The 5,935-nt window shown below is 42.1% G+C and overlaps 1 pseudogene; it reads right to left on the bottom strand.

Moving 5' to 3' along the window:
* Positions 1–297: 297 nt before the first annotated feature.
* LOC148755221 (uncharacterized) lies at positions 298–3,979 on the bottom strand (annotated as a pseudogene).
* Between the last annotated feature and the right edge of the window lie 1,956 nt (positions 3,980–5,935).

Raw genomic sequence — 5,935 nt, 5'->3', positions numbered from 1 at the left:
GTTCAGGTTGACATGGTTTTTAGGGAGACTGAAGGTTGCCCACAGTTCTTGTGTTCAGACATATGCCCCAGTATGTGTTCCCCTATGAGCATGTAGCTTGTGGAACACCTAAAGCTTTTCCTCATGGCTGACATTCATAAGTCTCTCCCCACAGTGTGTTCTTGCACATTTTTGAAGGAAGAAATAATGACTGAAGGATTTCCCACATTTCCTACATTCATGTTTCACCCATTGTGCGTTCTCACACATACTTGAAAGGAAAACTGACAACTTACAGCTTTCCCACACTGCCGACATTCACACATTCTCTCTCCACTGTGTTCTCGCATGTTCTTTAAGGGAGTAGTAAAAACTGAGAGCTTGGCCACATTGCTGACATTCATAGGGTTTCTCCCTACTGTGCGTTCCCATGTGTCTTAAAGGGATGATGGTCCACTGAAGCCTTTCTGACATTGCTGACATTTTTAGGGCCTCTCTCCAGTGTGCTTGCTCACATGTACATTATGGGAGGATTTAAAACTGAAGGCTTTTCCACAATGCTGACATTCATAGGGCTTCTCCCCTGTTTGTATTCTCAAATGTGATTTTAGGCTGACTCACTGAGTGAAGGCTTTCCTGCACTGCTCACATTCATAGGGTTTCTCCCCACTATGTATTCTCAAATGTAATTTAAGGCTGCATCGCTTACGGAAGGCTTTTCCACACTGCTCACATTCATATGGTTTCTCCCCAGTGTGTGTTCTTTCATGTCTTTGAAGGATGGATTGAAAACTAAAGGCTTTTCCACACTCCTTATATTCATAGGATTTCACTCTTCTGTATGTTCTCACATGGCTTTGAAGAGAACATGAAAGGCTGAACATTTCCCCACACTCCTTACATTCTTAAGTTTTCTCCCCAGTGTGTGTTCTCACATAATCTTGCAGGAGTGTGGAAATCCTGAATCCTTTCCCACACTCTTTACACACAGATGATTTCTCTCTGGTGTAGATTCTACCATGTTCACTCACGACTGAAGGAAACTTAAAGGCTTTGCCACAGTGGTCACATTCAGAGGGTTTGTCTCCAATGTGCATCCTCACATGTGCTCGAAGGGAGGAGGAACAATTGGAAGCTTTTCCACATTTGCTACACTGGAAAAAAGGTTTCTTACCACTCAAGTTATTCACGTATCTCTTAGACACTCTCCCAGGATACTGACTTGTACAGGGTTTCTCCACAAGGTCTGTTCCCACATGACAGCTTAGGCATGAGACACACCTGCCGGCTTGCACACTGTCGCGTCCAGTGCAACACGGGCAGTGAGGGAACGAGAAGGGGTGACATTAGGTTAAGTTTTTAAGAAAGAAAGAAACGGAGACTTAATGCAGTTAAATCACAGAGGGCCAAGGGTCTCACAGTCGTGAAGGACTGGAGCCCCGAATCGGGCCGTTCGGTGGCTTTTATTGATCATACAAGGAAGTAACATTGTTTTTTCCACGGGCTGTGAGTCTCATACATCATACAAGAAAAATGATTCAAACCAATCACCCTTGCCTGCAAACAGCCGAAGCAGAAATTTCCATGATGACTTAATCAAGGTATGCACCCTCCTGGGGACAAGTTTCTCATGTTGAAACTTTATTGTTGAGCTAAACAGGGAGAGCTGATGTTATCGCTCTCCTGACTTCTCTCACAATCAGGTGAGAGGCAAAGCCAGTGTCAGCAGTGGCTCTCTATGAACAGGGGAAAGAGATAATGCCCCTTTCCATATTTTTCATGGTAGTTCATGGGGGTCCCCACATAGTTCTGCCTGTCTTAGGTTGTCCCTCCCGTGAGAAATCTTACCCGTCCTTGGCTGACAAACTATCCTTTGGGGGCCAAACAGAGAGACATAAAGCATAAGCATAAAGACGAAGCAAGGTCCCAAGAAGGCACAGTCTCACAGACTCTTCTTTCCTTAAGGAAAGGCAGGAGGAGACAGTCGGCTAGGCTGCTGCGTGACAACAGCCCACATTCCTCACACAGATGAGGTGTGTATCCAGTTTGACACCTTTCCTGATTCTGAAGGAAAGAACATTCCAGGAGGACTTTTCCACACTTAGTGCATTCACAGGGTTTAACTCCACCTGGGCATCTCTCACCCACAGGAAGTGATGTGACCTCATTCAGGGTGTGTCCACATTGATCACCCTCATTAGTTTCACAGAGAATCTCCAGCAAAGGAGTTCTGTTCAAAATATTAAACATACAATTAGGGATTAATGATCATAAGTGATTTCTTTCTTAATGATTGACTGATGATATAAATCATTACTTTGACTACATATTTGCCATTTTCAATGAATGGGTCTGTGTTTAGCAATGTTTGCATTGTTACATTGTGAAAAAAATTTAAATTTGTGGCCAAGGGCAGTAATGGGGCCACAATTTTCAGTGTTTCTTACATCTGGGGTTTCGTCATCATTGTTTCCATTGAATTTTTTTAGAGACCCTCAATATCTATACCACATTTATGAAAATGTTGTCTTATGAAAATTCTCCGGGTCCTTAATTCTTTGGGAAAATTTATATACTTTTTATATTTGTTTCAATTACTTTAGCATGATGCACATATCCCTTTTTGTACTGAGCATGGTCACTCACCTAAAACGTGTCTCCTGGGTTACACACCACTGTCCATTGTTATTAATCGACGGGTTGTCTAAAATAACTGACCAAGACTCAATTCTTATAAATATCACTGTTTTCTCATCACTGGATATGTTATTGTCCAAAAAATTCCCTGAGAACGTGACTCACTGGTTTTAACTTGACTATAATAATCTGCAAAATTGGGAGGATAATTTAACTTCATGGAAGTGAAATGGTGGGAAAAGAAAAGAGGTAATCTGTGTATTTTCATATATTAATATACAATGTAAACAAATGTCAGAATGAACCAACGTGCAGGGAAATAAGAAAACTGCCAACCTCAGCAATTTGGGACCATGGCATAACCAGGTAAAATGAGTCAAAATGGCCCCCTACTTTTCTTAGAAATACTTCAAAAGAAATGGAGACTGATATTCAGATAAATATTATCACAGAGGGCAAAGAAGGTAGGAAATGGGCACAACACATATGCCCAAATCCTCCCTTTGGAAGATTACCCACAGAAAGCCTTTCCAAGTGTTGTAGGATGGATGACAGGTACAAGAAGACACCAGAGACATGACAAACGTCACCCTCCTCAAACACAGACTGAGTCATGCTTCTGATGCACACGGACAAACGTCATTCCCTTATCTAGAACCTGTTGCTCCCCGAGGGTTGTCACTCTCCTGCAGTTCTCAGACACACAGGCCCTACATGGAGCCTTTCTCACGGTCCCCTGATGCCATTGGCTGATTGGATAGTGTGTGTGGTGCTGCCCTGCTCCTGGAGAAAAGTCGTCATGATGGAGGATGGAGGGCACCAAACATCCCATGAGATGGGTCATTACTTAGGTCTTTAATACCATTGATGTTGGTCACATGTGTGATTAATTGCAGGAAAATGATGATGTCAACTGTGTATTAACCACAGTGTAACTTTCTCAGGGGTGGAAACCAAGCTGCTCTCACAGCCCCACACAACTAAAGGCATGGTCACACATAAAACTAGGGAGCCTTAGACTTCTGTTTATTAATAACAAGTCAGTTTGATACATGAAAACTTGATGTATGGGAAAGCTATTTGACTCTAGGTTGTTATGTGAATGCTCGCAGTGTGTCTGTCTTTGTTTGATATATTTTTAGTACTTGTCCTTCAAAAGAAAGAATAATTATAGAAAATATTTTTTTTTTCTCTAAAACCTAAGGGAAAGGATAAAGCCATCCTCACCCACGGAGGCCAGGTTCCGGCAGGTCTCCAGCATCACTTCTCTGTAGAGCTTCCTCTGAGCACCATCCAGCAAAGCCCACTCTTCCCGGGTGAAGTTCACAGCCACATCTGCAAAGACCACCATGTCCTGCAACATCCCACATGTTCTATTTCAACAAGGCTCCTCTTCACCAATGTGTGAGGAGGATGGGGGAGGCTGACAGTTAGGGACCCGGACTCAATTCCTAGGACGCCTGAGCTCATGTTCTTATGGGAAATGACAACGAGCAAGCAAACCACATGAGAGACCCTCAGGGATGGGCAGTGCTTGGAACCTGCAAAGTTTGACAACTGACACATACTTCTCCTCAAATAATTATAATGATTTTTCCTGAGATGGAGCAGATTCTGGGGTAAGATAAACAGTGAAAAATGAACTCGTCATTCAGATAACATGGAAATGGATACTTGGCTGACTCAGAAGTTTTGTCCACATCAGCTCCAAGACCTGCAACCAGAAAGTCAGGATGTTGTAAACACTGAGATTCCAGGGCTGCTGATCTGACAACTCTCGCCTTGGAAGTCGTCAGTGTTGAGAAGCCTGGTTGAGTCGTCTCATGTGCAAGAGGCAGAGACACAACCCCTTACAGGATGAGGGCAACACTGTGGGCACAGGCTCAGGCCAGAGCCTGGAACTAGCACACTTGTTGGTAAAAGAAGTAGCTGACTCCTGAAAAGTGTGTCAAGACAGTAGGTACTCTAATACAAAACCGAGGCCCTGGAATTTGAGAAAATGGCCGCACAAGAAAACTTGCTGAAGGATCTAATGGTAATAGACACAAATGTGACATTAACAGAGAGAAAATATAACTAACCAATATCTTTAGGGCAATATGAAACAGCACCACACCCCAAAAAAATAATGAGCAAACAATTATGAAAATGATAGATTTTTTAAAAACAAAAATATGTTCTTAAAAATCTATGGAACAAAATAGCCAAAACAGCTACAGAAACAATGCTACTTTAATGGTGGTTGCAACAGCAGTTTAATATACACACAATGAGTGTGAGTTTTTATTCTAAATATATTTGGGAAGCTCATATGACAATAAAACTAAAAGACAATATAAAGACACATAATGTAACTGAATAGGGGCACAGACTCTGAGCAGACATTTCCCAAAGAAAAAATACAAATGGCCAATAAGTACATGACAAATGCTAGGCATAAGTCATCAACAAAATGCAAATCAAACCAAAGCAGATTTCTATTCACACCACTAGGATGGCTGTGCAGACAGCCAAACAAGAACTGGTGAGGATGGCAGGGCCCTCACCCATGGTTGATAGAAAGTAACGTGGGGAAGCCACTTTGGAAGACAGCTTGGCGGGTCCTCAAAATGGTGAGCATGGTGACCACGTAACACAGCAATTCCACTCCTAGGTGTCCACGTACCCAGGGGAAGGGAACAAACATCAACACAAAAACTAATGCACAGACAGGACAGCAGTATGATTCATAATAACCGAAAAGTGGAAACAACTCAAAAGGCCAACAGGTTTGGAGAAGCAAAATGTGGGACATTCCTGCAATAAAACACGTGTGGCAATAAGAGGAATGAAGTGATGGCCTTGACATGATATCAATTAACCTTAAGGACATTACCAGGCTTCAAAACCACCATACAGTGTAATATCACTTACATGAAATGCACAGAAAAAGCGCATCTGTAGAATGTAGATTAACACCATGCCTAGAACCCAGGGACAGGCACACGTATAAGAGTGCCAGTGCTTATAAGAGTCTGTGGGAGAATGAAAATGTTTTAACATGAGAACATGAGGATGGGGGCGCAATGCTGCAAATATAATGAATGCCACTGGATTTTATACTTTCAACACTCAAGCTTCTGGTATTTAAATTATACCTGAATTATAGGTGTTGGAAAATAAATTGAGGCAGGTTAAATATATCCTTCTTACCCTAATGGCCATTTTATTCTAAAACAATAGATCTTGGGCAATAAGAGGAAAGAGTGGGGAAACATGAAATTACAGATGTTTCAGACATTAAGGAAGTTGACATTTTATAAACCACTTGTGGGAAGGC

This window comes from Rhinolophus sinicus, chromosome 15 (genome assembly GCF_057876585.1).
Source record: "Rhinolophus sinicus isolate RSI-liver-muscle chromosome 15, RSI-T2T, whole genome shotgun sequence".
NCBI lineage: Eukaryota > Metazoa > Chordata > Mammalia > Chiroptera > Rhinolophidae > Rhinolophus > Rhinolophus sinicus.
The sequence above is the reverse complement of the archived record's forward strand: the minus strand, read 5'-3'. Positions and strand labels throughout refer to the sequence as shown.